The sequence below is a fragment of the Canis aureus genome, chromosome 30, assembly GCF_053574225.1.
Source record: "Canis aureus isolate CA01 chromosome 30, VMU_Caureus_v.1.0, whole genome shotgun sequence".
In the NCBI taxonomy this organism is placed as follows: domain Eukaryota; kingdom Metazoa; phylum Chordata; class Mammalia; order Carnivora; family Canidae; genus Canis; species Canis aureus.
Genome location: NC_135640.1, coordinates 24,249,432 through 24,273,102, shown reverse-complemented (window position 1 = coordinate 24,273,102; position 23,671 = coordinate 24,249,432).

The window sequence follows — 23,671 nt, the reverse complement described above, 5'->3', positions numbered from 1 at the left end:
CACACAGGCACCCCAGTCCAGGCAACTTTTCTATCCATCTCTTTCTCCCCAGGGTTCATGTAGATCTCTTCAATTTTTGGTTTTCATTCTGAAATCACTGCCTGACAGCTGTCAAGACTTCAGTGACTTAGTTTCTCTACTGGGTATCTTCATCTTGTTTTAAATATGGAATACATATTCATGTTAGTATATGTAGTATTCTGACATGGGTTTTACCAGTGTAGAGGGACAGGGGAAGGTATTCATAGGACAAAAGTTGCTCTGAGTGTTTAAATGCAAAACACTACAAGCTAAAACTGACTTGTGCACCCAGAGTAGGGCTAACTCAACTTATCCTGGAAGTTTTGTGCATTGTAACAAGAGAAAAAGAAATAAGATTGGTAAAGGAGAAGTAAAAATGTCCTTCAAAAACTATGACAGTTGGGGCACCTGGATAGTTCAGTGGTTGAGCATCTGCCTTTGGCTCAGGGTATGATCCTGGGGTGCTGGGACTGAGTCCTGCATCAGGCTTCCAGGAAACCTGATTCTCCCTTTGCCTATGTCTCTGCCACTCTCATTTTGTCTCTCATGAATAAATAAATCTTTAAAAACAAAAACAAAAACTATGAGAATTTATGTACCATCAATGTGAAAAAAAGCTTCTATAACTAATAATTGAATGTATCGAGGTTGCAGGATATAGAATCAATACATAAAGTCAATTGTATGTTTTTATATTAATAAACAATTACAATTTTTATTAATAAGCAATTAAAGTAGTTTATTAAGAATTAAAATTTAAAAGTGTAATTTAAAATATTACTAGAAAATAAGAAATACTCAGGGATAAATTTGACAAAAGATATAAAAGACCCACACTAAAAGGTATAAAACATTGTGAAGATACATAAATGACGTAATTAAACAAATGGAAACATATACCATTGTTCATGGGTATGAAAACACAACCTGAAACCAATCAAAATCCCAGAAAGACTTTATTTAAAAGATGTACTTATTTATTTTAGAGACAGAGTTGGGGAGGGTAGAGTAGAGGTAGAGGCAGAAGAGAGAATCCGAAGCTGACTCTGCTCTGAGCATGGACCCCAACGCGGGTGGTAATCCCTCAACTCTGAGACCATAATCTAAGCTGAAACCAACAGTTTGATGCCTAACTAACTATACCACCCAGGCACCCCCCAGAAAAGCTTTTTTAACAGAAATTGACAGTTATTCTAACATTCATATAAAAATTCAAAAGACCTAGAATAGCCAAAACAAAATTCTAAAATGAGATGAATTCTGAATAAATACTGTGAAGTAAATCAATGTCAATGTTCTAATTTTAATAATGCTCTGTGATTATACAATATTTTATCACTGAAGGAAGCTAGGTTACACACAGGACTCCCTTGTATATAACTTTGAAACTTCTTTTAAATCTATAATTATTTCAAAATTAAAAATTAATAGAAGCAGCAAGAGAGAGAGCTAAGGGTACCAACAGCATGCCTCCAGAGTCCTCTAACAAGAATTCACACAACTTCATAATGAGAAAATAATTGGATTAGAACCTTGATTCTTGATCCAGTTTTCATGCAGCGCATACATCTTCATCTCATACACTAGAACATCAAGAAAGACCTAGCAAAATGCCCTAATGATTTCCAGACAAAACAAATTTATAGCATTCCCATGACCATAGACTAAACACTACTAAATAAAGAGAATGCTGTTACTAAGGCATACTTTTTCTTAGTGTGTTCCAGATGATGTCTAGTGATTACCACTTCCATTTATTAAACGTACACAAGCCAATTTTTAAGGTTTTTCTTTAACTCTTGTCTGCAATAATGAGAATACCATGTCATATATATACTATATATACATATATATAGTATATGTATATGTATATATATGTATATGTATATACATACATATATAATCAACAGACTACATCAAATAGAGATCAAAATGATTAAAATTGTTGAAAATAACATCCTTCCATTCTCTTAAGTAACAGTTTTCTAAATTTGCTTACCAAAAATATATTGAAGGTTGTACTACTACCCAGTGAAAATTCATCAAAGCATTAGGAACATAATCAGTCTATGCTCTGTACTGAAATATTGTAATTGATTCTATAAAATAATCCATGTTGGACTCTTTAGTGATTCTCTTTTAAATTTCCCACCTAAATGAATGAGAAAAAAAATTAAAGGCCATCAATGGACACTGAGTTCATTTTTTATCAAAACTTTCCATTTTGATGTGTTCAGCTTTCAAGACTAATCTTCATCATACAGGGTTGAGGAACACATTCAAAGTGACTCTCCCGTGACACAATGCAAGTCAGAGACAGATCCAGGCCCCCCAAATCACATGCTCCTATTTTCCTTTTTGTTTCTTTTTTCTAGGCTTTTGTACAAGTGATATTATCAACTGACACTGATTTCACTATAATAATAACCCTCAACTACATCTGCAATGACTTTCTTTACACTATTTATTTTTTAACTATAGAAGGCAGGTTTGAAAATTACACAGAGCACCAGACATGGGATGGAATCTGCTTGAGAATTTGCTTCATTCTGGCCACAAAGGGCAAGGTGTCAGAAGCCAGCCATCCAATTTCCTCAAGGGCAGTTAAAGAGAAATAGACTGGGAAGAGCTGAGGACCATGGAAGGGGGTACTTCTTACAAGCTTTGTGTGGGACTTGCTTTAGGAAATACCAACACCATCACCTGCACTGTGACCACTCGTATCACTTATAACACTGCTACTACTAATGGCAACAGAGACCATGTACCAAGAACGTACTACATGCCAAGCTCTATTCTCAGCATATAATATCAGTCAGAGCCCAAACAGGAAACAGTGCACACAAACTGGAATAATTTGACAAAGAAAAGGTTATGGGGAGACCATCAGCAAGACTGCCATCACAGTGTTAATAGCAGCTGCATTGCTATTACCTCTGACCTAAAAAGAAAAGAAGATGGAGTGGTCCCTGGAACCTAGAAAGGTCGATAATCATGAAGAAAAAGCCATCTTGAAAAGAGCAGTGGCCTCTATCAAGAAACTCAGCCAGCCCAAAGTGATAAGCAGAGAGGAAGACAGGAGATTAAGCACCCTGCCCTCACTGTCCTCCCTACCCCAATTCTCCTTGAGACTCCCCAGTAATCAAACCCAGTGAATTCCTGAGGGTCAAGAATGATATAATCCACAGGAAACAGCTTCCCTGGACAGAGAGCTGGGTCAAGAAGAGTGGATAGTGGATCTGAAGGGCAGAGGGAATATGTCTAGCAAGATGCAAGATGCACAACAATGCCAGGAAGTGGGTACCAATTGTAGTTCAGAAGGAAAAGTTAGGGAATTGAGGTCCTGAGAATAATCCATACAACATTGTGAAACATGATTTCTAACTCCTGTTCTTCCTGCCCCAAGTCACGCATTCTTTCTGGGACTCTGGGTAAACTGTGTATCCTCCCTCATCATCAATTCCCAATCTACAAAATAAAGAAATTGAAATAACCAATGATAACTTTTAAAAATATGTTATCATTCCATAATTCTTACTTTTAATATTATAATTCCTTTAAGCTTTTAATCATATTTTTATTAGCTTTTAATCATATTGTGATTCCAGCCAACCAGCTTACAACGCCAAAGTATAAAACTCTGTGTGGGACTACCCTGGCTTGAGCTACCCTCCTGCTCTTCTGATTCAGTCATCCCTGGGAGGGCACCAGACCCAGCTGGCACCAGTTGGCTAAATCTGGAGGATTATTTCAACAACAAGGTGCTTTAGACAGAAGTAAACCACAGAACAAAGACCATTAACTCACTCAATAATCCTTGAAAAAGCACATGTTCTGTGTTGAGCGCTGCACTAAGCACAAGGATGCAGAGACTGATAAGACATGGTACTTGTCATGCACTTTTTGAAAATCTCTCTGACCCATGCCTTCCCAGACTTCCACATATGGCATAGTGAAAAGCAATTTCCATATTATTAGAAAATAAACCTCAACCCTTAAAATCAAGCATTCTGAATTTTCAGACATTTCCTATAAGGCTCAACACTTTAAGGTTTTTCTCCTCTCAGATGCCTAAAGCTAAGGAAGTATAATCTTTTATTACTATGCCAAATATGAAAAATGCTTTAATGCCACATGATAAATGGAAATATTAGTTTGCAATAAGAAATACCTTCAATTGTACATATCAAGGAAAGAGAAAAAAAATTGTGATTTTTTTTCCCCTGTGGCCTGACAAGCTGAAAGAATATTTTTTTATTCCACAAAGGCTATCTGGGGAAAGTTTTCCAGGAAACAATGCTAGATATTGAGGCATTTTTATGGAGAAAAGAAAATCGGGCTATTAAAAGTTTGCTGTATGTCAATTATATTTCAATAAACATTATTCTAAGCACAAAAGTTTTTTGTCTATATAGAATATTTTTTCTATGTTAATTTTGTCATGTTATCAGTGACAATGTAGAATGTAACAAAGTACAATTATAAATAATTAGAATTGTAATTTGCCCCTACATTTTTCTTTGCCCCACATCTATCCTGATGATAAGAGTTTCCTGTTCTACCCAAGTTGTAGATTCTATTATTTTTCTCAGGTTTTCTGAACTCTAAGTGGAATGGCATTATTTGAAGGTCAGTTCAAAGATAGAGAAACTGACATTGTCCATACTTTCTGACCAGGGTGAACTTCCAACGTGTTTTCTCCCTTGAATTGATGTGTATCCAACCAAACAGGCTTTTATTCTCTTTTTTAACTATAAAGATTAAACGGTTTGACATGTTAAAAATCATTTTATCAATTTCTATAGCCTTAATTAAATTGTAAATTTCAGGAAACTATAATACTAATCAGAAATGTCATAAAGCCAATAAAGGCCAGGCTGGCATAAAAGATGATCCCACCATTCCATGCATAACCCAGCACCACAATGCTGCCTACATTCAGCTTGGAAAAAAGTTCTTCATACTGACCGTGGTTTACTTCCCTCTTCCCAAATAATGGCTGTTCTGAATATGTTCACTTTGCAGATTCAACATATTCATCAGACATACATCCTTTGGTTAAAGACTGTTGAGTTCACTATCTCAGTAACATAAACATTTAAGATGGATTGAAAATTTTGCTTTAGAACTGCCTTTCCAATCATTACACAATATGCAACTTTTTCCTGTGATTTGCTAACACATACAGTATTTTGTATAATGCTTTATATTTAGAGACCATTTGTACTTTATAAAGCCTATCTTTCTAATATAGGAATATAGAACTATAGAAAGAATGAAGGTAGCAGTTTCTTTCACATTTACATTCAACAGAACAATATGCTGCAGTGTGCAGCTTTATGAACATTCACAGACCTCCATTTATAACAGAGCATTTTTGCTCCTTCTATGGAGGACACAGTCCATCTTTCATATGGGACTCACACACTCCCTCTGAAGCCCTTTCAGTTCAATCAAAATCAAGAGCTATCATTTGCAAAAGCTGCCAGGATGTCATATAGTGGAGCATGAATACCACATGCTCTGCTTGGGGGACTCCAGGAGAAGGAGGAAAAACAGGCGGAGTGAGTTTCAGATTTCCAAAAACTGGGCTTAGAATCAGCAAAGGTCTCACCTGGCTAAGCTTGGCTCTGGGAAGAATGACAATTAACCACTGGCAATGATAGAGGAAAATATGATTTTCACTAGTAATGACTTGTTTGAACCAAAGCGTGTGATTGATGTATTTTGTCCTTCCATGAGAAGATGCTTACATTTTGCCAGGATCAACATGATCATGAGAAGAATTGTGGATGCGAGGCAACTGGGTGGCTCAGCCCTGCACTGTATGCCTTCACCAGAGAAGCTTATGGCAACAGCAGAGTCCATTTCACAACACTTTCCTAGTTGAAATCTCTGATTGTCTACTGAGCTCCTGTCCTGGGCCAGAAACTGAGCTGTGAGAGACACACCAATGAATCAGACATGGAGCCTCCATGGAAAATACAGTATACTATGGCATGAGTGAGAGATAGCAGTCAGAGACTGGGATGGGAAGTGAGAGAGAGCAGTCAGGATGAGTGAGAGAGAGCAGTCAGAGACAAGGATAGATGCTCAAAGAGAACAGATCACAGGGTGGCTTAGTCCATTAAGCCTCTGACTCTTGAGTGGATCTGAGTTGAAGCCCCATGTTGGGCTCCACACTGACCATGGAGCCTACTTAAAAAGAGAGAGAGAGACAGAGAGAGAGAGAGAACAGATCACAGAAGATAGAAAGGGTCTATTAAAGAGATGGAAATTGGAAAGGACTTTATAAAAAATTATTTATTTGAGAGAGAGGTAGGTGTGTATGGCAGAGGTTGGAGGAAGAGGGACAGGCAGGCTCTGAGCTCAGCACAGAGCTCCATCTCACAACCCTGAGATCATGACCTGAGCAGAAACCAAGAGTCAGATGCTCAACCGAGAGTGACCCAGGCACCCCACCAGAAAGAACTTTCATGGATAGAAGACATAGGCTTTAATGGGGAAGAATGAAGTCACTCAAGAAGGGGCAGCTTAGGGGAAGCAGGATATGGATCTGGTTGACTCTATCCAACATCCCCATAGCACTGCATGTTTTTCCGATTTTTATACCTGTATCATCGTCCACTTTCTTGTCAGTCTCCCTCATGATGCCAGGAATCCATGAGATCAGAAACCATCATGTGCTCATTTCCCCATCTCCATTTCTTTTATAAAGCAGCCTTTCACAACTGTATGCAAGATATTCATCAGTATTTGCTCCCCCAATAGTTATACAGGTAAGGAAATGAAACCCTAAGAGATAAAGTGAGATAAGAAATAAAGTTTTCATTCCCACACTTATGAGCTTGTAGAACTGGGAGTCAAACATAAGTTATAGTAACTCTGGATCCTGAGACTATGTCGTGCTAGACCATGATGATCCAAGCAGATGGGAAGGGAGACAAAGTACAAAGGATTGCCTTTTCCCATCATGTGTCACAGGAATCACCATTGTCATACCATGTCAACTCTCACTTTTTCCTTATCATGAGGTAGAAACAGGGTCTGTCATAATTGTTAGGGTGGGGGGTGGGCATCCTGACACAGCCAAGTGTTTGTGTCCATCAATTTCTGGGCTCACCATCTGAAACGAAAATGGTACTCTGAGAAAAAGTTCTATGAAACCTGATGACAAGGGTGGACTCCGGGCTGGGCTTTGAAGTCTCTAGACTCAGACTCGAATTCCAGCAAGGCTACTTGCTGCCCGTGCCTGGGGACACACTTACTAACCTCTCAGCCTTTGTTTCCTCAGGAAATAAGGTCTCCTATGTCAGAGGTGGTCTGTGAAGAGGTGGCACATATCGCAGCTGCGACACACTTAGCCAACGTCAGTTGTCATTGCTCAGACAAATATGCACACCCTTCTTCAGCCACAGCTCGGAAAGGACAACTGGAAGGGACTTCCCCAGTCAGGAGCTGCCATGGTAAGCATAATTTCACTAGCAGGCATGGCCTAAGACTTGCCGTGGAGAGGGATCCTATATTGATCCAATCTGAAGTTACCACATGCACAACTTGCCACTAGGAATGTGGGGACTTGAGCAGAAGCCTGGAAATGGCATGTGCATGTTGGAAGTGGGGTGGGCTCAGCGTTCACAGCTGCACAGCTCATTTGGGCGGGCTGCTGTTCTGCTGCTGCAAACCCAGCTGGCCCCACCTGGAGTTGCAGCCAGGGCCATTCTGACTGATTGAGGTCCATGACGTCCCAGGAGTGCAGAATCTGTCCAATTGCTCTAGTTTTTAGGACTTGCCCCAGTGTTCTGACAGGCAAAGTGCCCGAAGAGCCACAAAATGGTCACGGAGTGTCCCAAAGCACCCTACAGATACACAAACTAGGGGACTGATTCAGGGAGATGACCACGGGCACCAAGGCCACAAGATCCTCCAGAGTCTGTCGTGAAACACTGACTTCCTGCTCCTTACCATGGGCACACTCTTGCCCTTGAGCTTTCCCAAAAATTGTGTGACCCGCATAAATTGGATTCTTCTAACCATAATGACAACAACTCCTATGTCTTTATGAGGCCTTCCTTTGTGCAGAAGCTTTCAAGGCATGCATCTCATTTGGCCCTCCCAATAATCCCTTGAAGTAGGCATGGTTTATCATCCCCCAGTTTCAGATCAGGACAGATACTCAAAAGGTAGACAGCAATGAAAATCAAAATGACAGTGACACACCACCTCACACCTTTCAGAATGCCTATTGCGAGAAAAGACAAGAAATAATGAGTGTTGACGAGGATACAGAGGAAAGGGAACACCTATACTCTTGCTGGAAATGTAAACTGATGTAGCCACTATGGAAAATAGGGAGTTTCTTCAAAAATTTTAAAATATGGGGGGCAGGTCTAGGTTTAATTTTTTACCGAGGGCAGAAGTGAATAAACCTTTTTATATTGGGAAAAAAAAATAGAACCAATGATCCAGCAGTTTCACTTCTGGGTATTTATCCAAAGGAAATGAAAATACTAGCTCAAAAATATATACATGCTCCCCCATGTTCACTGCAGCGTCATTTACAGCAGCCAAGATGTGCAAACAACCCAAGTTTCCATCCACAGAGGAATGGATTAAAAAAACATGGAAGATGACAGAACCATAAGAAAGAATGAAACCTTGCCTTCTGCAACAACATGAATGGACCTTGAGGGCATTATGCTAAGTGAAGTAAGTCAGACAGAGCATTACAAATAACCAGACGATCTCACTTCTATGTGGCATCTTTAAAAAACAACAAACAAGGGGCTCATAGATACTGGTAACAAATTGGTGATCACCTGTGGTGGGAGTCAAACGGTAAAAATTTCCAATTATAAAATAAATAAGTCATGGGGATGTCATGTACAGCAAGTCAACTATAATTAATAACACTGCATCATATATTTAAAAGTTGCTAAGAGACTAAATCTTCAAAAGAGCTTGTCACAAGAAAAAAAAAAACTTGTGGCTATATGTGGCGACAGATGTTAACTAGACTCACTGCAATGATCATTTATTTTGCATTATATACAAATATCAAATCATTGTATCGTGCACTCGATACTAATAAAATGTTACACATCAGTTATATCTCAATTTAAAACTTAGAAATTAAAAAAAAAAAAAAGCCAGCTTTTTTGTCATCTGGTGCCACACCACAGAGGGACTCAGTAAATGCTAGATGAACTGCTCACAGCTGAATGAGCCAGCTCTTCACCAGAACCAGGACGTAGGCAGCACCTCAACTCCTTGGTCTCTCAGCCCTGTATCTAACCAGTCATGAGATGCAGTCGCTTCTGCCAGAAAGCTATCTTTGGAATCTTGTGAGCCTTTTCATTTTCATTGCTACAGCAGCCTTGTTTGAAGCTTTCATCATGCACATTTTCCCCTTGCCCTGGGTTGGCACTACAGATATAATGAAGTCTGAAATCCCTGGCATGACATTTGAAGAGGCTCTACACAGGAGTTCCAAGATCTTTCCAGGGCCACTTCTCACCACTCCCCTCACGTGCTCCCCAATCTGTGCTCCAAGCACAGGAGTCAGCCACTTCCTTTCTCGGGAAGCTCACACATGCTCATTGCTCACTGCTTTGGCTCACGCTGCGTTTTCAACCTTGAATAGCCTCTGTGCCTCCTCAACCTCATCTTATCTCTTGTCAAAGCCTCCTCAACCAGCTGAGACCTTCTCTGTCCCCTGGGAAAGGATGCATCAATTCCTCTTCCAAACTCCCATAACTCTTTAATTTATTATTTTTTTTCTCATGACATTACAAGGTAGTATACTTTAGAAGAAAAAGTGGAGTCAGGTAGATTTTGTTTAAAATCCTAGATCTACTACTTTTTAGGAGTCTAACTTTTGGCTTGTCATTTTACCTCTCAATGCCTTAATTTCCTTATAACAAAAGTGACTTGTGTGATAAAAATAGTTAAAGATTATTTTGGTTGTTCATTACTGGCATGTTTCATGTGCCAGTGTGTTCCCTCTCTCTCTACACATACATGCACACACATACACACACCACACAATACACACCCACGTATATACATATAATATATACATATATGATGTAGATAGATGATAGATAGATAGATAGATAAAAGCACAATACAGGTATTTAATATTTGTGTAATGAATAAAAATTAGTATATTCTTAATGAAGGCTTCCCACTTGAACTGATTAATTCCATTAAACATTTGTACTTTGATCACATGATGAAGTAAAGGTATAGAAATGAAAGAAATATAATCAGCTTTCACTTTCAGTCCAGCATTCACCAACTTCATCACTGTCCTCATGGCCATCACCTTCTTCTCAATGGACTCTCCTTCCTATGCAACCTTGATTCCAAAGAGATGAAAGCACCTAATTACCTTTACAATCATTCCGTCTTATAATTAATCAAAACCAGTTGGAAAATTAAGTGGAAAATTCCAATTTTTTCAGTCAAATTCCTTTCCTAAAATTGTCTGTGAAATGACTTCAGAAGAGGATCTATCATACTGAAGATGCAGATCCCTGACTCTAGAGACCGGAGCTGCTTGACTGGGGGGCTGATGGCTATAGACGCTCCAAGATAAATCCTGGACTCTGTAAATGCTCAATATTATGAAAAAGAGTAAATAAATACACAAGAGCCCATAGTTGATTCAATTCTGAAGTTCCTTATCCAACACATATGTCAAATAACTAGCCACCAAAGGCATCTTTACCTTTGCAAAATAATTTTATATTTCTGGGTTAATGTAAATATCTCATGAAATGAGAAACACAGCAGCATAGGAGTCACTGAAAAGCATATACCCTTTTTCTAAGTAATGTGAATTCTCAGAATTGATTCTCACAAAATCATTTCAAAACAAAACAAAATAAAAGCCACTATGCACAGAAATATTTACCAAAGTGCTTTTTTTAGATAATAGCAAACATAGAAGAACAATTCATATGCCCAACAATAGGGAAATTTTTAAAGGATAAATTATGCTACCTCCCTATGTCTCAGTTTCCTTATTTATAAATTGGAAATAATATCTACTCGATTGTTTTAGGGGATTAAGTTAACTAATATAGGTCAAATATGTGCATCTTAAATTGGGTTCCATGAGATTCCCCTTATTAATAAATCCTCTTTTCACTTTGGTTATTTTGAAATGTTTCTGTTTCATATTCCTTGCAATCAAGTGATCCAGAATTCAGATGGGGAAGAGTGGGAGAAAGAAAGACATTGAGAAACATTGCCCTCTCTGTACTCTCCCTGTAAGTGTATGGAAAAATACAATGAATGCTTAATTATAGGTGACCTAAATTGCCAGATATAACATCTGTAAAAATTTCATTCCAATACTATTTTTTACCCAGAGATGCATGCCAACAATGGCTCATCCACTGTTAAACACCGTATGTGGAAGTTCTCATTAAATATTTATTTCTTCCACCTTAAAGATGAGGAAACTGAAGCTCAGAAAAGTTATATATTGTTAGCTGAGAATATATAGGTTTTATTTAGGACCTCAATCTCCTGCATGAGTATATGTGTGTGTGTGTGTGTGTGAAAGAGAGAGAGAGAGAGAGAGAGAGACAGACAGAGAGAACACAAAGTGAACAAGTTGAAAGTGAGAGTTGGGTAAAGGACTGACTTATTTGAAATTAAATTTGCCTAGAAGACTACTGCTTTTTAAAAATTTTTTTTTGCATTTTTTGTAGATTGGGTACTGGTCTTGAAGCCTCATTTGTATCCCTTGCACTTTGTCTTTATTAATCCTTAGGTATATGTTCCTTTGGGGGTAGGTTGTATGAAGTACTGAGCTGTTGAACCATCACACCTGGAAAGCTAAAGTCCTTACAAATCACACTCTTGCTCCTCTCTGGCTTCCCCACTGATTAAAATCTGGTCCAGAATCGCACAAATCTCCCAGACCTCAAAATCAGAATACTTAACAACAGAGGTGACCTCCCAATAGACTTTACAGGGGAAATAATATCTGTTTTCAAATCTTACATTATATAAGCATTGTGTATTTATCAAGCAATTTCTGAGCTGTGATCTTATTTGGTGTGACCCAACTTGTCAAGAAGCAACTCTCCTATTTTAATGAGACTGACTTAGAGATACCTTAACGTAACACAGCTATCCCAGACCTCACCAGTCGAAAATGTTTTACTTTTATTTTTCATGAACAAAGCATGGAGCTTAAGCCTCCACCTACCAGATTGCTAGAAATCCTACCTCTATTTATTTTTTTTATTTTTTTTTCCTACCTCTATTTAAAAAATGTTCCCTCTATATATCTTGGAGTAGTTTCCAAGGCCTCTCACAAGACTTTCTGTTGTAAGCATCACACAGGATCTGTTCTGTACCTCTTTGTTTTATCTCTACTACATGGCCACCCTCCAAGCTAGTAGGAAAAGGCTTTACCGTTATCACTGCCCAACTTGCAAGGCCCAAGGTCCACACCAAGGCTGCTATATTTAGATGCTTTCCCAAGTTCCCATTAGGGCATTTCTGTATGAAAAACCTCTAAGAACTTCAGTTTAGGGCCCTCAATAGGGCCTTGAAGCAGCACACTTTGGGTGAGTCTTAACACACACAGAATTTTGAAGACTTTGGCTGGAATCTCACTCCCTGCTTGCCCAGAATCTCATCGATTATCTCATAAAAATTCAATTCTATAGATTTCTGGTGCTCAAACTCTTTTAACCAGAGGAGCTCAACCCTATCCAAAGGGCCAGATGGCAGACATTGATTCTGAGATGGAGAGCTACTTACTGGAGGATGACTGGGGAAACTTGAAAGTGACAGTGTTGAACCTGATCTCAGCCCCGGCTTCCCAGAAGGCAATGGCAGTTATGACCTGACCACCACCATCACTCACTTTTTGCTCTGGAAATGGCTAACCACAAAGGAGCACCTCAGCCTGGACTATTTGCATATACCCAGACAAAATCATGTCTACACTTCCACTCAACCTCTACAATACTCCCATATAAAGCAAATGACTCCCTTGTCTCCTGCCATTATAAAACACTAGTCCTTTCCTCTTCTTTGTTTCTTGAACTTGGGAGCTGATCTTTAGGTTTGGCACCATGCTCATGAAGCTTGGGTTGGTCAGTGGGCTGGTCATGTCAAAGCTGCAGACAAGTTCCTTGGGACTCACTCTCTCTAAGCTTCAGTACGGCCATCCCGAAGTTCAACTTGTAGGTCTCATTGTGGGGACCGTCTCCAAAGCCTACCTGTTGTTGCAGGCCACTGCTCCACTGAGCTCCTTTGAACTGGGGGCCACTAGGCAAGCTCCACCCCGGGCTGTGCTCTAAGATGGATCAATGCAGTTGGCCCACTCACAGTCCTGTCCTGCCCTCGTGTACCTAAGGGGTTTGCCAGAGGCCTGGACTCTGTTTCAGAAATAGACCACATGGGCCAGGTTCCACTCAGCTGCTTTCACTGTAGAACTGCACGACAGCTCCAACGTTTGCTACCCTCCCTTCGGTTTAGAGGCACTGTGTCTCAGCGAGTGCTTTTCTGAAGGCAGAGGTTTTGCTCGTGGTTCTTCACGTCCTGCGGCCAGATGTCATCTTTAAAAGTCAAGATTTTAGTTTGTAGCAAGCATGTATCTTAGCGTGTAGGATATTAATAAAAGGGTTTTTTATTATGAAGTAAAAATTATAATATTTTTTTAGAAATGATAATTTTAGAACAGTATCACAAGAAATTTTGAATTGATGGAAGGGTAGAGTAGAATAATGTTATGGAACATTTGAGAAATTAAGTATAATCATTATTGTAATTTTTTAAAAACTAGGGTTTTTTTCATTAAATTGAAATGATATAAATAAAAGATAAACAGAGGTGTAATATATATTGACTTCAGGAAAAGAAAAATGAATGATTAATAGTCAAAAGAGTAGCACTATTCACTATAGATAGGATATGGAAACAACCTATGAATAGGTCCATGAATAGATGAACAGTTAAAAATTAAAAAGTTGTATATACATATAATAGAATACTGTTCAGCCTTTAAAAAGAAGTAAATTCTGCAATATGTGACAACATGGATGAACTTTGAGGACATTAAAAGTGAAAAAATAAAAACAGTGACTGAAAGATAAGAACTGCACAATTCCACTTATATATGAGCCATCTAAACTAGTGAAATTCATAGAATCAAAGGGTGAAATGGCAGTCTCCAGGGGATGATGGGAGGGAGAAATGGGGGGATACTAATCAATGAACATAGAGTTTCAGTTAAGCAAGATGAGTATTTTAGAGATCTACAGTACAACATTTTATCTATAGCCAACAAAACTGTATTGCACATTTAAAAATTCATTAGGAGGGTAAATCTCATGTTGTGTTCTTAGTACAATAAAATGTATTTTAAAATAATTCAAAAAATAAAAAAACAATCATCAGAAAAGATAGAAGGACTTGATAGTTACTGGGAACTCTTTTCCAGTTTTAAGCAAAGTGTAAGTTAATAATAGCATTTGTAAAATGGTGAAATATAGATATGTCTCTCATCAAGAGAGGCTTAACTCAGAAATAAAGAAATGAATCTATGAAGAGAGGTCAGGACCATAAATGGTCTCGAAGAGACTATGAACACTTACATTTTGCATGGAATTTCACATGAAGGAGAATCAGAGTTTAAGTAGAACTTGATTTTACACAGTATAACTCTTGGGGACTTTCCCTGAATTAGATTATTGAAATCTTTATTATAAAATGTGGCTTTATTGATTTAAAAAATATTTAGTACATATATGAATTCTAGAGGAAATAAGAGAATATGTAAGTTGAACCAAAAAGTTAAAAAGTTTTGAAAATTTATCGATATAAAAGTGCCGCCCACAAAGTCAGTAGGCTTTGTTATTTTTAAATAAACGTTTCTTGAAAGTTTGGAGAGTAGCTGAGAAGAGAAAGACCTTAATAAAATTTTTATAAATAAGTCTCAGGAGACTAAAGGAAAATGGTTGATAAAAACAACAACAAACCAACAACAACTAGGACTTTTGTGATAAAATGGAACTAAAAAGATCTAGTACTAAAAGGAGAAAATAAGGCAACATGAGGACAGGAAATAAAAGGTAATTCACTGCTGGGTTTACAAAAATCAGAAACAGATTATGTGATTACTCATTATTCTCTGACTAATCTGTTGAGTGTGTTTTGGAATACTGACGAGCTCACACATTATTTCAGTAGTTGGCAGTAGCATGTATAAAAGCACAAATGATGTGTAAGTGAAGGAGTAACAGATCAGGAGTGATTCTGAAATCCAGGGATGATGTGGAAGTTGCAACGACCCGGTCATAGAGGCAGAATGCTGTCTTATTGGTCACACTCTAGAGGCTCTTTAATTTCCAATTACCAAAAGTAATATTTCGCTTCATTAAAAAAAATTCTTAATTATTGGGGATCCCTGGGTGGCGCAGCGGTTTGGCGCCTGCCTTTGGCCCAGGGCGCGATCCTGGAGACCCGGGATCGAATCCCACGTCAGGCTCCCGGTGCATGGAGCCTGCTTCTCCCTCTGCCTATGTCTCTGCGCCTCTCTCTCTCTCTGTGTGACTATCAAAAAAAAAAAAATTCTTAATTATTACACTTTCCAACATTCAGCATTTAAACTAAAGGATGTTGAAAGGGTTGATTCATTCTTCCACTAATATTTACAGTGGGTCTATGTACTTGATCTGGTGTTGGATCTAGGAATATATTAGTGAAAAGATACAGAATATTGTTCCTCCACTATAGAAGTTTGAGACTATAGCAGAGTTTTATATTATGCTGGGTTACAGAAATATGTAAAATAAATGTGGTAAATTCTGCAAAGAAAAAAAAATATATATATATGAGATCACCTAAGAGAACAGGAAAATCTGAATTTTTCTGGGATTGGGTGTCAGAAGACTTTCTTGAGGATAGGACATTTGAGCTGAATTCAGAACGATAAGTAGGTTCCAATGAGGACACATAAAGTATATAGCAATTTGAACAGAAGTCAATACAAAGCACTGTTAACAAGGGATTGGAGTAATGAGAGATTGTCTGGTAAGAAGTAAAAAAGAATTCCAAAAACATAGGAATATAAGGTACAATGGACAGCACCTTTAAGACACGATACATGAGTAAGTTTCTCACCTGTCTGCCAGCACGGAGAGCCAGACCTTGTGGGAGAGGGTATACCTTAGCTCAATGATGGAGAGAAGTAGCTGAGGTACCATACTGGTGGAATTTGCCAGAAATATGTGCTCTAAAGTGGCAAGAGGAGCTATTTGCGGAAGGTGCCTCATGGGAGCCATTCCTCTACGAAACCACCTGTGGGGCTGCCAGGAGAATCTCTTGTCCCTGGGCTGCTGACCTCTATACACCTGGAGAAGCTGTGAGCTAAAGAAGTTGTATGTGCACCTGGCACTGGAGAAACCATCCCCACGGCTGGAGCTGGACCCTCGGGATATACCGTGTACTGAAGGAGCCTGCCAGGAAGAGTGCCACAGACCAGGAAAAAAAAGCTTCTTTCTGCGAAATCTGTTCACCATTCTCTACTGATAAAGCTCAAGTGTTCCAACTGGCTAAGGAAAATGTTTAGTGGGCCAGCGTTATCCTCAGAGTACATTTGGACCCAAGAGACAGTCAATTGATAACTGGCCAGGGAATTGACTTTGCAGAGGCTCTGGGTAAGTAAATAAGACATATATGTGGAAATAATTCACAGTGCAATGCATTTTATTTAACTCTTTAATTCAAATCTGAGCTGAAATCAACTTTCCATACCTTGTAAAGATGGTTAATGTAAAGTGTAATTGTGCATGTGTTGCATCTGTTTTGAGGAATCTTTACAATAATCTTAAGTTTGATGCAAGTATTTCCCTATAGTTCATGAACAAAGAATGCATTGTGATGTAGTTGCCACCCAAAGCTTCCAGAGCACTGTCAGCATATCACAGAGCCAGAAATGCCATTCCAGTAGTTTACAGGCTGATGAATGCTCTCATGGACCTGAACTTGTTCCTGCAATTATTATTCAATGGTACTTTTAATTGACCACCATAGGCAATGCAGTAGATCCTTTCTTTTTGTTTATGCTCCAGAAAATGAATCTGAGAATTCTCCTCAACCTAAAAGGGAGAATTTAACCATAAGTATCAGATTGTAATAGCTTTAGTTAAGTTAAAGATGTAGTCATTGTAGTGTTAAGTGGCATTTTGCCCCTATGATTTAATGATTTTCAGAAGATGGCATCTGCAAGTTCCTGGGACTCTGTAGGCTGTAATTAGTATTCAAAACCACCGCCAGTTTGAGAGCTTATCCTTAATTATATATATATATATATATATATATATATATATATATATATATACACACACACACGCACACACACATATATATATACACACACACACAAATAATAGAAAGATTAGCAAAAGGATAATGAATCTCAACAGTTTTATAAAAAAAATTTCCACGAGATATCTCTTCACAAATAAGCTCCAATAGTGATAGAGAAATTTAGTTAAAATTATGGATGAGCCTTCATGCAAATCATGAATCTTTTAAAGCTGTATTCAGTAAAGTTCTTCATCATATGATTTTTTTCCTAGGCCTCATTATTTTCTGGTTTGCAAATGACCTAGTAGAATGATGTTAAAAGACCAAAATAAACACTATTTTCCATGAATCTCTGGCTCATAAGAGTTTTGGACAGCACACAGAATCATTTTCAATAGATTTTATGTCATAGATTTGCCACATATGAAGATGCTAAACCTTATAAATTGATTATTTTAAGGGAGATAAAAAAAAAGGAAGAACTTTCTATATCTCAGTAATAATTTTTAATGCCAACTACTTTTTCTTGAGCAGCAGCTTAGGATGTCCAATTAATTGACTTAAATTTACTCTTTTCTTTTGCTGCTTTAATGAAAAGTAACTTTATAATTGGGAGAAAATAGAGAGCTATTTTTAGAAGTCATGGAGAACTACTTTCTAAAATTTCAGTTGTATCTAGATTATATATTAAATAGTTTTTTATCTAAAGAGATGATTTTAAGTAACTTTGTTCTGTTAAATTTAAGATAAATTGTTCTATGAATGTTTTGATTTGCTTCTTTAGCTTATCAGTTGCCTCAATGTTTTTATGAAGATGCTGCATGAAGAACATCTATGTACCAAAACTTATTTCTGAGCAGCTTTTCCACATCAATGCATCTTGTGCAGCATAGTGTGTAATATCAGTCCATTCATTAAAATATATATTCAGCACATGCTAACTTTGTCAGATGCTGAAAACACAACAATAACAAAACACCCCCACAAACCCAGAAACACATTATGTAGCTTTTAGTCCAAAGAACAATTTTTATTACCTAGTCTTTCATGGAAATGTAGAGAAGGGAAATGCAAGATAATTGATATTTATTAAAAGAATCTTTAGATAAGATACAATCGTGATTTAGGTTTTTGACTAAATGAAGTGGTTAAAACCTGAGAGGCAAGAATAATGCACTATAAAATCTAATAATACAGAATATTATATATTTACAAAATGTTGGAGAGATAGTAAATGACAAAGTCAGGGCATATAAATATTTTGATAAGACAGACAAATGAGCCTAAATTTATATAATGAAATTTAGCTAGATTTAATTCAAGTTCTTAGCTCTAAAACAGGACAATAAACAAGCATTTAACAGAATAACTACACAAATAGAGAGGAAGAGAAGCAACATTGGTTTAAAAATCTTGACAGTTTATTGACAGTAAATTCAATACCAGACAACTCTGAGTCATGTTAATAACGTGAGTCATGGTAAGTCATCCTGCCAAGAAAAGTCATTTTGATGGTGGTTACAGTGATAGACTTATAGGATAAGAAATGTGATAGGAACGCAGAACAAGGAACAAGGAAAACGACAGTGCTTTGTCATTTGGTTGAATCTAAGTTTTTTCAGTCCAAAGTACCAGACTTTAAGAGAGAGATTGACAAAGTGGAAGAGCGTCAGAGCTGAGAAGGCCACATTTGTGAAGGGAACCAGCAGCATGACACATGAAGCCTCCTTAAAGGTATTGTGGATATTGAATCTGTAAAAGAGAAGACTCAAGGGGAATTTGAGAGGTCCACTGCAATAGACCAAGAGTTTTCCTGTGCAAGAGGCATTTGATTTGTTCCTTATAGTCCCATGGCATCAAAATGGAATGAAAAAGTGGAAACTCTGGGGCACATAATTTTTGCTAACTGTAAAGAGGAATTTTATACCACTTACAGGTGTCCAAAGACACCTCAGACTCCCTCTGGAGAGGGCATCCCCAGGCTATAATATTTTCTGCATTACTGAAAGCGTTCAGGCACAGACTGGACAAGCACACATCTGTAAAGTTGTTATATGGGGGATTCAACACCAAACATAAGCTGGGATAGAAGCCCCTAAAAATCTCCTATCCCTTTCTACTCTGTGCAAAGGACATGTTTATTCTTCTGCACATCAAGTATGGACATTCTTCCACTTACCTACATTTCTCTGACAGTGAAGTCTTGAGATTCCTTTTTCTCCTTAGACATTGAATATATAACACTAGAATCCTTTTATATTACAAAGTTATCTAAGAAAAAACTTCCTTATCGATCTATCTACCTCTCTAGCTAGCCAGCTATCTACCCATCCACATCTGTAGTTGTATATCACGGTCTCTATCTTTGCCTCAATCCCTTTAAAACATCACCCCGTGAAAAATTAATGAATTTTAAACAGGCTAAGGAGATGTGAAGGATTTTGTTTTTGGCAAGGTTAGCAAAAGGAAAATATCAAAATAATTTCAACAATTCAAAAATCTTTTATCCTCAATTATAGAACTAAGGGAGTTTGTAGGGAAGTAGAATCTTTGGTTGTTAGACTTCCAAACATGGGGACCCAGTGATAGAAGACATGTATTGGAGCCTGGATCAACCCTGGGGAATGTCATCATTGTTTCTTCTTCTTTTGCCTCTGCTGTGTGGGCTCCTCTTTCATTTTTGGTCTGTGTGCCCTACAGTCATCTGAGATGGGCCCTGCTACCAACAACTTTATCTTGACCCCAGATGTGATTCTAGGGATCCCGGCCACTTTTCTCAAGTGAATGGTATAGTTGCTGTGTTTTATTCATGGCAATTGTCCTTCATGTAGGTCTTCACCACTCCTAGCAAACTCATCTGTCCTCCAGCATACCTGTCTCAAGGACACTCCACCCTTACTCTCAGGATCAGACACTTCAATTAGCTTCAATCCTTTCTACCTATGGGCTCAGCCAGCTTATTAGCCATGAGTGAGCCTGAAAATCAACTGATCCTTATGAACCCTTTGGAAATAGAAATGGGGGCCAGGGGTTAATGCATATCTACTGGTTTTAGAAAAACAATGTGAAATTCCATTCTTTATTTCTTTATATTGACATTCTCTCTTTGACCAAACTGTAGTCAAGCATCACTGAGGCCTCTCCTGGATTGGGCCTCAGGGTGGGCCTACAAAGTTTGGAACACACACTAGCATAATTTCCAACAGCTGGAGGGAAGCTATATGCCTGGGAGTATACAAGTCTTCATGATGGTGCCTGCCTAGGAAAAATCTAGCCTGAAAAGATCATTTACTACTTGTTTCAGCCAACACCTAAAGATAGGCCCTCTCTCTCCTGGATTCTGGGATGGTAGGAACCTACCTTTGATAAGAGCCAGTTTACATACCAAAATGGGTCTCACTTGGCCCAAACTTCCTTTCCTGTTTTTTATAATTTTTTACTTTTCTGACTAATCAAGTCTCATATGTTTTCCCCTACTAATACCTCATGTTCCTTTTAAAACAACCAGCCACCTCTGTTAAAGTTCATTTCACACTTGACCCTTTTCTCCATTACAGTAGTATATATTATTAAAATTGGTCCTGACCACATTAGTGGCTAGCTTTGTTGATCATTTGATAGTTTGTGAGGAATGGGAATACTGATAACTTAATTTTCTTAACTCATCCTGTTAGAAAACGAATCTCATTTATACATAGTAGGGCTTCTATATTTCAAAGAATTCTTCCCTGAAGAGCATGGCCCAAATCAGAGGTAGTCATTGGTAGAATGCAAAGCTTCTTGCAGGTAAATGCAATTGGAAAGGTGAGTCTCTTTTCCTTTCTTTTCTCATCTGCTCTCTTCTCCTTTGCTTTCTTCTCTTCTTTTTCACTATTAGATTATTTTTAAAGTGTTTGGGCTTTTGGTCTAGGAGGTAGATAGATACACTACATGGAGGCTGCTTTGGAGCTGAGATGATATGCAGATTGGGAGACTGTTTGTCTTACAAACTAGATACTGTGTTATCCTTTGTGTTTATGTATTTCAAATTTTCAATACCCCAGTCTTCAGTACAGTTTTAAAAATTATTTCATTTTTATGTTATGTTTACTACAAGATTTAAAGGGGAGAGTTCTGTATCTAGAGTGCTAAAAAGTGATCAGTGGTATTTCACATACTGATTGCAATGATTTCTATAAATGTATGTTAAAAATATAGATACCTCTCCTCTATTAGTCTTTAAATATTTTAATTGGTTAATAAATGTAATGTATGCAAAATAAAAGGAATGAAAAGGCGCTTTTTTATGAACAAAAATTAGAATCAGTAATACTGAAAAGAGAGACAATTAGAACACGGCACAAACATAACACAAGAGAGACTGCTTCAGTGATTTTTAAAATCTAAGTTGGTAAAAGGATATTGTATATTTAAGTTGCAAGACATAATCCTGTTACTGATCTCTAATATCTCTACTGTCCAATATACTTATTTTTTAAAGCAGAACATTATTACATTTCAATACATCAGAAGTACAACCAGAAGTAAAACATTACAGCAAAATATTGGTGAGAAAACATATTTCATTTGCCATGTATGGTGAATGGTTAACACCCTAATCCTAAATGATCTCTTAGAAACCAGAACAAAGACACTAATATTCCAAGGTAAATGAAATAACAAATGACATAAAACATATAATTTTAGATTTTAAAAGTAAGTTCTTAGGAAAAGTAATTGGTGACCCGCGCAAAAATAACTCCCAGTGGCCAAAAAATATGGACGCGCAGCCCAGGTAAAATCAAGCTGCCTTATTTGGTCATCGTGGCCAAGTCTTTGTTTTGCTTGAATTTTGAAACTTGTGGACAAATCACATTCTGCTAAAGTCAAGAAAAACTATGGAAAAAATATACATAAACGGAGGCAACTATTCTCTTTTTGGTCCTTGTTTTGTTTTGTTTCGTTTTGTTTTTCCTAGTAGGTTAATTATCAGTTCTGTGGCCTAAAAATACCACCTTCCACCTCTGGTATATGATGATACAGACGTTTACGCAATCAAGTATATGATCTGTGTGGTTATATGAATGTGAGCCTCATGTTTGATTGCTCTTTTCCCTATGTCCCTCTCATTTAATCTCTTTGTATGTCTGGTTGATATAATCTTTGTATATTTCTTATTTCTTCTCTTCATTCTCATTTCCACTATTCTTGCTGAGGCCTCAATAACCAAAGTGGGAATAGAGAAGAAGCTATTGTATGTGTCTCCCTGCCTCCAGTCTGTTTCTACAACACTTTTTATACCTGGTTGTCAGATTAAGCTTCCTGAAGCAAGGACCTGATAGTTTCTTTAACAAAAAAAAAAAAAAAAAAAAAAATCGGAGTCCCCTTTCCCCAAGACAACAGCAAAAATATTGAAATTCACCAGGATTTAAGGTCTTCATTGACCAAATCACAAAATTCTTTTGCTATCATCATTTTCCTGCAATAATAGGTTTTCTTACTTTTGGTGTTGTCTGAACTGAGCCACTTGCCTTTACAATATATTTCATGTTTCCCCAATCCTGGTTCTTTCTTTATTCCATTTTCCTCACCTGAAATGTTTTCCTACTTTACCCTCAAAAGTATAGCTTGTTTCCTTTTTTTCCTTAACTTCTGTTTTCTATTTCAAGTTTTTATTTAACTTCCAGTTAGTTGTGCTCACTTCAGCAGTACATACACTAAATTCCAGTTAGTGAACATAGAGTGTGATGTAAGTTTAAGGAGTATAATTTAATGAGTCATCACTTAGATACAAACCCAGTGCTCATCACAGGTGCCATCCTTAATTCCCATCACCCGTCTAGCCCATCCCTACCCTCCACCCTTCTAGCAACCCTCAGTTTATTTTCTATAGTTAAGAGTCTGTTTTCTTGTTTGCTTCCCTCTTCCTCCCTTCCCATGTTCATCGATTTTGTTTCCTAATTTACACAAGTGAAATCATACAGTGTTTGTCTTTCTCTGACTTAGCCAACTATTTTGAAGAAAATGCCACTCAATTTTTCTTCCTAAAAGGAACTCCTCTGTTTACAAGTAAATTGTGAGTCATGTTATGGCAATGATGCATGCTCTTGGAATTACTAAATATCTATGTATGGGTTATCTAAACAAATTTAGTATCTGGTTGACTTTTTATCATTATAACATACATTAATTACTAAGGCATATTCTCTGGCAATAATTGTTGATTGTTTCAGTGTAAATATTAGCTAAACCTAAGCAGAAAGTCATATCTTCTAAGAGAAATAACAAATGGAAACTTTATAGAGTAAGTCTCAAATACCCATGAATA